General features: G+C 41.8%; 1 protein-coding gene across 2 annotated transcripts in view; it reads right to left on the bottom strand.

The window, feature by feature from the left end:
* The window catches only part of bcor (BCL6 corepressor), a 61,468-nt gene extending 49,173 nt beyond the window's left edge, over positions 1 to 12,295 (bottom strand). For both annotated transcript variants that reach the window (XM_061236283.1, XM_061236284.1), the window contains exon 1: positions 11,445 to 12,295. The gene's annotated coding sequence lies outside the window, so the exon portion shown is untranslated. The remainder of the gene's footprint in view (positions 1 to 11,444) is intronic.
* Between the last annotated feature and the right edge of the window lie 442 nt (positions 12,296 to 12,737).

Genomic DNA, 12,737 nt, shown 5'->3' with positions numbered 1-12,737 from the left:
GGAAGGCCACTGAAGAACACTGAACTCATTCACATGTTCATGAAACCAGTTTGAGACCATTTTTGCTTCGTGACATGGAGCATTAGCATGCGGCAATAGCCATCAGAAGATTGGTAAATTATGGCCATCAAGGGATGCACATGGTCAGCAACAATACTCAAATAGGCTGTGGCATTCAAGCAATGATTTATTGGTATTAATGGGTCCAAAGTGTGCTCAGAAAACATTCCCCACACCATTACACCAACACTACTGTTGACACAAGGCTTGTTCGGTCCATGGATATATGCTGACGCCACCAAATTCTGACCCAACCATCTGTATGCCTCAGCAGAACTCGAGATTCATCAGACCAGGCTACGTTTTCCAGTCTTCAACTGTCCAGTTTTGGTGAGCTTTCTGTCAGCTTTCTATTCTTGGTTGACAGAAGAGGAACCTGACGTGGTCTTCTGACGTTGGAGCCCAACCGCCTCAAGGTTCATCATGTTGTGCATTCTGAGAGGCTTTTCTGCTCACCACAATTGTACAGAGTGGGTATCTGAGTTACTGTAGCCTTTCTGTCAGCTCGAACTAGTCTGGCCATTCTTCGTTGAATTTTCTCATCAATAAGGCATTTCAGTCCACAGAACTGCTGCTCACTGGATGTTTTTTTTAGTTTTCGCACCATTCTAGAGACTGTTTGTTGTGAAAATCCCAGGACATCAGCAATTCCAGAAATACTCAAATCAGCCAAGCCTGTCTGGCACCAACAATCATGCCATGGTCAAAATCACCAAGATCACATTTTTTCCCCATTCTGATGGTTGATGTGAATATTAATAAGTAAGTGTACTGGTGTTCCTAATAAAGTGCTCAGTTTTACTGTATTTGAATTACAATATAATATACACTCACAAGCAGTTTATTAGTAACATTACTTTATTACACATACTTATTCATGCGATTATCAAATCAGCCAATTGTGTGGCAGCAGTGGGTCAGGAGCTTCAGTTAATGTTCATATCAACCATCAGAATGGGAAAAATTTTGATCTAAATTACTTTGACCATGGAATGAGGATTGGTAGCAGACAGGGTAGTTTGAGGACAGGAAGGTGACGGTAACGCAAATAACCACACATCACAACAGTAGTATATGCAGAAGAGCAGCTCTGAACACACAACGCATCATCACTAAGTGGATAGTGGATACAGCAGTATAAGTCTAAAAAATAAGTCTAATAAATACCTAATAAAGTGCTCGGTGAGTTATAATATTAAAATATATAAATATTTCTTGTCATGGGACAGAATATTTATTCATCTTAGCCTTTGTTGATATTAAATTTGTCATTCGTCAACGACCATTTTAGTCATTGATTTTGTGTTAATTGGACCGATCGGATGTCCTTCGTTAGTCGTGCGTTCCCCTCGGTCATCAGACTCTCAGGTCCATCAAATTCACACTGCCGTCGAACAAGTACAAATGAATAGTAACTTCCATGTTATCGCTGGATTACCAAACATCATTGGAGCAACAGACTGTGGCCTCCAAATATAGGCTGCATTAACCTCCTAATACCCGCACTCTTTTTTGGTATGCATTTTTAATTTCTCTTTGCTATTTGGGCTTATTGGGACCTGATAAGTATAAAAACTAAGCATCATCTTTTGACATGATGTAGTTTTTGAGAAAAATGATGTCCACATATGTGGACTCTCGGTCTTAAGAATTAAGTATTATGGTTGTACAGCCCAAAATATGGAGTCCACGCATGTGCACGCCAGGTCTTAGGGGGTTAAAGCGCCTTCGCCTCTGCAACTCCGCTTCCTATCACACTTCATGTCCTCTTCTTGACTTACGTAGTGCAATCATTCCATGACGGCTGAATTAAATAAATATGTTGCTATCATATCATATGCTATAGGAAGCGGTTCCTATTCATCATTTTCTAGTATTTAACAGGTTGATCATTTAACACAGTTTTCGATTTAAATAGGCTGCAGCATACAAGTAGATTTTAGAAAGCCTCCGGAAAACATAGCAAACCTCGACGTGTAGTTCTATCATCAAACTCCATCTGAACTAATTCAGAGGAGAGCTGCTGAACAATGACACCACACACAATTTACATAAATAGCGAGTCTACTCTCTGACCTGCTTTAACTGTCGTGATAGTTTAACCATGTCGTATTTTCCTTCGAAAGAAATTGGGGGGAAACAATAACGGATGAAATGAAAATGATAATGAAAATTAGATTGACATAATTATTAATCACTTGCAACAAACTTGCGGTTCAGCATTATTGCCCAGGACGTCGCAGGTCCATCAATTGAAACTGGTGACAACTCGTGCGCGACATTCTTCCTCCCTGCTCCAGCACCCCTCTGGCCGGAAGGACTGGGGGTAGCACATGTGTCTCTGTGGCGGAATACTGGCGCTTTCTTGCCTCAATTCATTTTACAATAGGCGCCCAATCTCCGAAGCTGTGCGAGCCCACTGACTACGTATATATTCCCTTCTTTTCAGTAAATTGAACATGAAGCTAACACTAAGATTAGCACATAATTGCTTGGTCTAATAAGAATTTTGCGCATAATGTATTAAAAACCAGGGCGAATTTACTCGAATATTAGGCTACTCCCAGAAAAGTAGTAATTTGACCAATAGCATAACCCCAAAGTAAAAGACAGCGTGGCACCTGCCTATCGCCGCATCACAACATGTGCATTTACGCTACATGCGTAAATAGGCGTAGGCTATATTACATGTATCTACTTAAATACAAGTCAATTTACCAAGATATTCGAATGGTTTGAACGATTGCATGACACCACGTCCCAGTTGTAACGAGGAGCACAGGGTGACAACATCGTCATGATGACTGACGTTGATCTATGGGATGGCAGAAGGGGATGGGTGTTACACAAGCAAAGTTTGCTCACGATAATAATTGGTTCCCAAGGTGAATCTCTAGAATCTCCAGCGTGTCTGAGTGCGAGAGGGAGCGATCGCGATAACCCAACTGTATCACCCCTGTTGCAGCGATTTGGCGCCCTCTCGCTTTTTTCCTCTGGCTGATTGCCAGCTTTATCTGGCGCTCAAGCTTGCAGTCCCGTCCCCCCCCCCCTCAAGCACACGCGTGCAACCCTCTAGCCAATTAGCGCTGATAACATCCTGGTTCGAATATACATCTTGTCCACCAGTATAATTAGGGATAGTAAAGAGAAACTCCCTTAACCGAAATACAACACACCATACATTTGACTGTGTTTTAAAGTTATGTTTCAACAACCAACAGACATTAGGCCGATGCCCATCCGTTCAAGTTATAGAAAATATTATAGCCTAGCTACTGAATACATAGCCTAAGCAACAATACAGCCATTTTATCGGTTAATTGACATGCACTGGGCTATGAGATGTAACCGATAAGGGCATATAGACCTAGGCTATACTGCTCACAATTCTCATCTCAACAATAACAACAAAAAACTCTGTCATGTTATTTTTATATGTGTGTACTTATAAGGAAAGAAGGGAAGTGTGTCCCCAACATGGATGACTAAATAGCAAACCGTGATGCGCAACTCAAACACTACGATGCTTTGTTCGAGCAGTTATTGCATGAAACGCAGGGGGAAAAGTAGCATAGCCTACTTTAGTCACCACAAAACGACCTACATTAATTAAAACGAAAACAAATCATAAAGGACAAAAAGTAAAAGGAATACAATCGACTGACAACGAATCCTACCCTTTTGTTTACATCGGTTCTTCGTCGAACTCAGAATAGCTACAAGCAACGCGCTTATTTAAAAATAAATTATCTCAGAACGCTCAGAACTCAGAACCCAAATACTGTATTGTGCCCCAGTGCGTATTGCTGTAGCCAGTTAATTTCTAGTCGTTCTTTATTCCTGTAATGTTATGCAATGCGGTAGTAGCGTCGACCGAGCTTCAAAAACATCTTGCGCGATTGAGAACCACTTTCGAGCAGCGTGAATAATCTTCGATACAGGTCACACGAGGTACAATTCTGAACAACATCGTATTAATTAAAATGTAATCGTATAAAAAAACGCCTATGTTTTTACAGTGTTTGAGCCGAACTTGGCTGACGTTAGGCATTACCATAAATAGCTATAAGATATAGGCCAATTGAGACATTCGGCAAAATATCAAACGAACTAGATCATAAGACAGCTGAATAAAACGACTAAATCAGCTCGGAGATACGTCGTAGCTACTAAATAAAACATCTATTAGTGGTTCCCAAAAACTCTGACAAAAAGTATGCTACACTGGATTATTGAATAAATATAAATTCATATTATTGATTAAATTGATATAACACGTAATCTGTTAGTTTATCTTAATTGTATTGCGTAAATAGGAGCGTCATTTTCAGTTTATAGCTAGTCGTTATTCCGACCAGTAAAAGGTTTCCGCAACACACCGAGTTCGGAAATATGTATCGATTGAATATCTTGCTGAACTGCTGTATTTAAAGCACCGCTTCCGTCTGTCAAGTTTTCCTGATGTTGCCACGGAATTTAAGCGCTTTTGAACAATTCCTGGGAATTTGGCTTCAGCTGAGAGGCTTTCAAAACAGAAACTAATTTAAACCTAGATTGGCCTATGCCATTGAAGCGCCAGGTGTCAAGACAGACTATCAGGGCTGTCAGCCGGCTACAGTGGCCATCAACGTGTACCTTCATTGCATAGCTTTGCAGCCCATTTGCCTAGGGTACTAATAGCCAGACAAAACGCACTTTCTACAATAAGGAAGAGTGACTTAAAGTCACACCCTACTCTTTCCGTTATGTGGTGCGCCTGATCACTGTCGGCGCTGAAATAACGACAGGTTTAATTTAATTGTATTTCCCCCTGCACTTCGCAAATGATTCCGGTGCCCCTGTACAGCTGCCATTATAGACGCTACACAGAAACACGTTAGAACTGAGCCTCTAGCATTATCATGGAAGCAGACTGTCCGCGCCATTTTAAAGACATAGGATTTCGTCTGCCAGAGAGAAACAATCACAAAGAGGCGTCGCGGCATGTTTCTAACACGGAATAGGCGGGTCATTTTCGTTGCCAAAAACTCGCATACAAATATTTACAAATCTATGGCTCTTTCAATTGAAGTGACGAAAGACACTCGTAGTTTTGGGTCAACTGAACGACAACTACTGCGTTATTTTTCGAATGGACAAGACTTCATACATGCGTAAAGATTCCATTTGCAATCAAATAGTGGAGAATGTCAACGCTGTTTAGGTTTTTAAGAAGTGCAAACAACGCGCAATCTCAATAGAGTAAAAGAAGGGCATTCGAAGCAGACTTTAACAATCGCGGAGTTGGTTTTGCATAATTGAAGGTGACGGGGTCAGTGTTTCCCCACAATGACAAAGCAATGCAGCTGAGGGAGTCACCGATCGATCAAATCAAACCCGTCCCATTCCGTTCCTCTCCCTTCAGAATGAAAGCGACCCACGGGGAATCGAAAACAGCTCATTATACAGCAAATTAACGCGTAATCGCTTTCCTCCCCTCTTCCCAGCGTAGCACAAAGGTCCGCTCTCTCCCGCGCTACAGCGAACGAAGCACGTAAGAATTCTCCATATTTCAGTCTGTTGAAAACGTTGGGAAGTGGGAACATCTATTAACTTAAAATACAGCGCTGAGATTGGAGGTTTCTCATTATGGCCCTTCCGTTACCATTACGCGCAACGCGAGCCATTTTCATTCTCATTTGTTGAGACGACGTACACGAACCATTTCTTCAACTGGAACTACACAGCTGCGTTTAGGCTGAAATCGCCTAGTCACTCGGCGTGCCACTGCCACTAAATTTTGAATATCAAGGGAACAACTTTACTTCTAACATTTAATTTAAAGTAGACCCAACACGTTACGTCAGCACACAATGACTAGGGGGGCTATATATTTGAATACAAATAGCAATTTTCTATGCTACTATAACTTGCATACTTCGCAGCAAAAACAGTGACCCGGTGCCAGTTTTCAGATATGAAAAAGTAGCCTAGTTTTCAAAGACCTGTGAACCCAATGCGTGGACTATTTTAGTAAGCACCCAAAACACCCTTTAGTTAGTTCAAGTTCTAAGCAACATGTTATGATGAAGCCTCACGCTCACGACAGAAATCGCGTATTTCCCTGCACTAGGAGATCTGATATCGTAGTGAGCAAAAGGAAAATGGAGCACCAAGGAACTGGTTTTTGAGAATGTGCCTTATCTAGCAGAAAACAAAATTAACACCCGTGTCGTTTCGATCCACATTATTACTCCAATCAGGGTTGGAATTGTCGAGTGAAAACGGTCTCAGTCATTAAAACGGGAAATATCCAGTAAGGAAGGAAGTAGGCCTATCGGTGCCACAAGGTGAAGTAGCATATACATTATAAGAAGGTCGTTGGGGATTAGGGAGTGGAAAGGAAGACCAAGAGAGGTGGAACGCAACGGCCAGCCAAACATCTATGGCTTTATTTGCATTGGCTGTAAACAGGCCTCGTTCGTTTCTGACCGCAAAGCGTGCAATGTTGAAATAATAATAATTTTTTTTTTTTTTTTTTTACATCAGAACTAACAGCAGCACCATTGTATAACCCTTTTAACAGAAGCTGAAATCACCTACGTATTTCAAGCCAAATAGGAAAATTACTGAATTTGTCACTAAATGCACGTAATTCAAATATGGAGACGTCCGTGATCCCTGTGTCTCGTCTCTTATCTTATCAAAACTCGTGATCAATTTGCGCTGAATACAATTTTACAACTTGATCATTTAGAGGAAACGACGAGTAATTTATGAATCAATGCCAGACCCACGCAGCCTATCACCCGAGATAGCATAGAGTGATAAGTACTCCCCACCCCTCTAGTGAATGCCATTCCAGCGCTAGGCAGCTGAGACTGAACAGCCGCGGCCCCGAACAGAACATAATTAAGTAGCAGGTAAGTAGTAGGCATGTTTGGATATACATAGAATGCGCACCAGCTCAAAGGGGAGCTCTTTCCGCGTGTTTCTCAGCGTCCTAACTTCGCACAGGATATAAAGTGGCAGGATTTTCTACAGTGTTTCATCAGCAGTCAAAGCCCCAAGGCAGTGGCATAATAAAACTAGAACGATACGTCTCTTCAGGTCGGGACCTGCTGAGGGAGAGGTCTTGATGCCAGCACTCCTCAAAATGCAGAAGTTTTGAGAATATAGCAGACATATATATTATTTCTACATAAATGGGCTAGACGGACAGAATAAAGTCCGGTATTGTGAAGGATACAGGGTGATTAGGATGGAAACCATCCAGCATAAAAAGCCGACTATGCATTTATGATGCCCATCACGCTAAACTACTACGCTTAAATAAGGCACAGATGACAGTGGGTGTAGCCTACACTCTTAGGACAATTGAGCAACGGTTAAAAATCTCAAGCTCTGTGTAAAATATTCAGCGTTAAAGAAAACAAATACTAGAATAGGCAGTAACACGTTCTTATGAAAGCGCAGCGATCCGTGCACGCGGAGCTCCTGCGGCACAAAAGCTTTCTGAAAAGCAGAAAAGAGCTCTCCTGTTCCAAGCTGCTGTCCCGAGGGAGGCTCGGACTGAGCGCGACTTGAATCAACCCATGACGTCTCCGCCGGGAGCAAACTCTGAAACCTGATCTCTACATCCGATGCCATATATTCTAATAGCGACTATCAAAGGAGGTCTAATCTTAAAACGCTAAAAACGACAACGGGGCTGACGACGCTACTATGCATCCTATTAACTCTGTTTGAACTGGGATTTTAAACGTGCCCGACTTTTCGACATTCGTAATGCGTTTGGTTTCGGTCCTGCCAGGTGCAATGAGTTTAGGATGCATGGCGGTAACAGAGCGTACAAAGACAGTTAGACGCCAAACAAACGCACACACAAAACACACCACTTGATATACTAAATGTGATGTTACCGAAACAAAAGTCAAATGTAAAATTAATGAATGAGTTCACCCAGACCGACAGGCATTTGAAACGGTCAAATTAGTTTTAATTATGATTCCACAGAATGGCGTTTGGACCATCATTTTCAAGATTATTTTAAAGGCTGATGTTCTCGTTGCTCAGATACGTCTTAAACCGTTCACAATTGTGGGTCAGGGAGGATAAGCCTTATCCCAAAATACCCTATTTTATTTGAATACCGCTCGTTGGACCGTAAATAAATGCATGCCAATGATTAGATGATATCAGCTAACACTCCCATAAAATAACTGCCCTTATATAAAAACAACAGTTTTAACAGAGTACGGTCGTGTTATCGACGCATCACAAGTATCAGCCAATAACTCGGAATGTGAATGGTTAGTATAGCCTATTTGCGATTTCAATAAGAATATAGGCAATCAAAACATCCATAACAGCATAGGTTAGGGATTTAGTACTTTAATTGAGCTCTGTAATTTACATAGCTAGGCCAATAGGCTACAAATGTGAAATGACAAAACATAAACGAACATAAAAATAATCCTCATTTTTTATTTAAAATGTTTTTTTTTTTTACGTGCGAATATCCCAAAGTATGCATATGTGGCCTACTGGGACAGCATTTTATTGTTTCAGCCAGCTGAATTGTCCCATTGCAAAGCAAATTAACATTTCGACATTGCCCCGCGGGAACCAGAGCTGTCACAAATAAACACTGCCCATCGAAAGCAAAACAATGACCTAAAGTCCTTTTGTTTACATGCCCATACGTTGGAGCACGTGGACATGCTAGAAAGAAAACCACGACCTCGCGTAGCTCAACTGCCAATCATCATTAGTGGAACGTTGTGCCACGTGACTTGATAAGCGGCACGCCTTGGCCATTCCGATTTATCATAGTTAACATTCCAAGATCAAAAATACGTGTGGTCTAATTTACCACACCCCCAAAGCCTACCCTGCCCTTGTGATAGGCATTAGGCAAGGCTCGTCTGTAATTTCATGCGACTTTAATAACAAAACACTATGTTGTATTTCGCACATTGTCAACTTATTTTATATGTAGGCTATATAGCCTATGTGCTATTTTTAATTTAAAATTCTTGAATTTATATCGAACGACGAAGCCGAAATTATCGCTACCGATACATTCGAATAAATACCCACTTGTCAGGAACGAAATAAAATGCAAGTGTGCAGTAGCCTATAAACCCATTAGATTAAAGTTTCGACCACGATCTTTTAGTTTCCACATAAGGTAGGCTACCGCTTAGCACACCAAAATGTAATTAAAAAAAGACGACGTGGTATCTCGAAATAGAAACACTTGACACATCAAACCGGTCGCGATGGGGAAATGCTAGTCTACGACATATTTCCCTCCGCTACTACCGCAACACCAGGCAAAAGTTAAACGTGGGCTGCTACACAGTGAAATAGGTATATATCTGGGTCTGTGCGATGGTCGTGTTTAAATTGAAAGCATAAATGACAAAGCCACACTGAATAAGAAAGCTAGTCTATGGTGCGGGATCATTTTCCACAGGCCAAATTTGATTTTTTTTCAACAAAATGTGATCAGATTAACACTTATCCCAGAAATGTGGGATTCTGACGTAAACAACGTAAACGCGTAATACTGGAGCCAAAATTGAATTAACGTTTTGGAGTCGCAACACGCTCAACGACTGAACTTCATTGTAGCATTAATTTCGAGTAATATCCGGGGGTCCGGTTAAATCCGGATCAGTTATGTGCTAGTCAAGAATGATGAAACAAGGAGTGTGTCAGTTTCTCATTTTTCTATAGCTAAAGCCTACTCATTGTATTTAATCAGAAACCCTTTCTCAGAAGAAAGAATGAAAAATAGCTACGTTATCTATCCGACTGTATTCTATGACTATCCCATATCCTATCAATGCATGTTTATGGAAACTACATTTTCCACGTTGGGGCATGCGTAGCGGGTTTTCATAATGTGATAAACGAATTGCCCAGTTATATTTCTGACATTTCGTTCAACCGCTACCTGTGGCGTGAAAGGGGTAGTCCAAGATACGCACAATGAAACATCATCGGTAGGCTAGGCAGCGAGTCGCAGTTTACTGTAGCCCAAGATAAGGTTAAAAATGTGACTTGGATCATCGGCTTATTGTCGAATATGAACAATAACGTGTCCGCTTAAGCTCTAAAGAAAAACTGTGGGCACACGAAGAACGTCGCAAACTTTCACATTTCACAAAATCCACTTCATTATTTTTCAAGGTTCGCTTAAACGGTCTTGGACTCGAGTAACATCGTTAGCCGTGTCATATGTTTTCCGCTACCCAATTAAAGACCCCGAATTTAGCCTGATCATGCAAACTGCATGGGGTATTGTTCACATGGCTACTTTCAAATTATCTATAGATATTTTCACTCGACCGAATCTAGGCCGTTTGAACATGTTCTGTTCTTTGCAATTAGTTGCGGCAAATTAAGTCATTAAAATGCAGTCACAAACGCCAGGGATAATGAACGTCGTGGTGGCGATAACTACTTTTAAGGGTCCAAATCTTCCAGCTACACGGGTCAGATTACGAGTCCCAGTTGACATTTAGGACAAGCGTAATCTACGACTGTTTCCAGTCAGATGGTTTCCCGTTCTAGATCTAGAAATAGGTACCAAATAGCCTATATTTTTCTAGTTTGGGTCACACCTCTCTCTGCTCTATGGGGGAAGGGGACTCGGTATGTGGGCTATCGCCCCGATGGATCCATCTGCCCCGTAGCCTGCAGTCACAGTGGCACTCCGTCCCGCGAGGTACGAATCCGAACCTTCCGTGCTGAACTACACATTCGTGCGTAGTCGGAATACTACAAGTGCACAGGGCGAGGCTTGTATCCGTACCCGCGTTACTTCTTGGACACGTATACATTGATCAACAAAATAAGCAGATTTCCAGGATGGCCTATGCTTTACGATAACAATATGCTTTTGAAAACAAACACACGAATTTCCATTTAAAAACGAATAGACTACAACGTTTACGTGGATATAGCATCAGAGGATCCATCGTAAAAATGGTCCGCTAATCGGGAAACCCAATCGCGATGCTGGAAAGGCTTCATTGTGACATACTGATTTCTCCAGTTTGGAACGAACCGCTCAAAACAATTGGAGCAACCTAATTTAACAACCATGTATCCCGTATAAAACCACTTCGGGCTGTTCGATAAAAGGTACCCTAACGTTAATCTAGGTGTGGAAAAGGCAAACGCAAAGAGGAAACTGCTGTTCAAATTGGGTCGCTATCGCTACGGATAAAACGCAGCACTCGGGTCAGGACAATCCACGAAGGTCAGTTATGAAATTCCGTGAACCGAATGGTAGCCTAAATGAACGCACATCGTTCGACGGAACTGGATCAAAAGACAAACTTGAAAAAGAAACCCAAGAGTGCGAACACTTCGAAAACTATTTTTCTTACCTGGACAAACTTCGATACAACTCTCAGTGGAGTGCAGAATCCAATCGTAGACTATATTGAAAATCACGCTAATTTCTCCCGTTTCAAATTTCCGAGTTGATCAGTTCAAAACCAGACAAGATCCTGTTTCACAGAAGCGCAAACATTCCAGCCAAACTCAGACCACCGCCACGAACAAAACGACAGCGGTCGACTGAACGAAGAGCGATTCGTTCTTTATTAATTAAAAGAACAACATGAAGTGATACGTGTTCTTGTTTAACATTCGCTGAAGCCAGTCCGAATACTTTTTTGTAGCGATCCGAAGTTTCGGTGTATTTCCAGTCAGGGGGGGGGAATTCGCAAAAGTAACGTGGCTTTTAGACATCCTCAGAATCCAATATCCAAACCAGTATATTCCTATGATCGAAGGCAAAGTTACGGCTCCATGTACGTTGTAACAAGGGTGCAGGTGGCGACAGTCCTCGGACTCCAGCAATTAATTCAGCCTGGTTATGCCTCGCAGCGCCATGTTGGGTAACAGCTCAATCCGAACACACGCCGATTTTAAGTGTAGCCGAACTCGTAGTTCTGCTATTTCCTCGTAAATGCGTAGAAAACACAATTATTTTTGAGAGATCGTGTACGCTTCCTATGAGTTTCTCGACCAAACGTTTCAAATATGTATTTCTCCGTCAGTTCCAGTTCCCTCTTCTGTCGCCCAAAGCAGCTCGAGATACCAACTGCTTCTGTCTCCGTGCGGGTGCAACGGAGAATGCGAGCGGAGAGCAATTCGCTCCCACTCACAGACCTTACCCAGAAGGCCAGTCGGGGAACCGCAATTACCATAAACCTCCAGCACACTTCGCTCGGCGGCTGTGTAAAACAAAACAAGAGAAAAAATGTCTCGAGCGAACGCGAAATCGGGACGGGGAAGGAATCAGCAATTGCACGTGCGTCTCCATTCGCTTGCTATTAGAATAGGCTAGCTCACCAAGCGGAAAAATCTAACAGTAGACCTAACGTTTTCCCTACACTTAAAGAAGGCCTATTACTCTATGTTTAGGACGCGCTACATAGAATGTAAACATGAAAACCAACGAACAATTTTTAAGTAATATGAAGTATATAAGTTTATAAATACGCCCTTACAAACGATTTTATGATTTTTTCAAAATCATGAAATGCACTTTGCTGGGGACCCATATCCCACACGGGCGCGCTTTTTGTTTTTCAAACAGCCTATTGCTACAGTAAAATGCACGCGTTCCAAGGTAGCAGTGCTATTTCAGATGATAATTTTACCCGAATTCC

The sequence above is a fragment of the Conger conger genome, chromosome 3, assembly GCF_963514075.1.
Source record: "Conger conger chromosome 3, fConCon1.1, whole genome shotgun sequence".
Lineage (NCBI taxonomy): Eukaryota > Metazoa > Chordata > Actinopteri > Anguilliformes > Congridae > Conger > Conger conger.
This window is presented reverse-complemented; position numbering and strand designations above follow the sequence as displayed.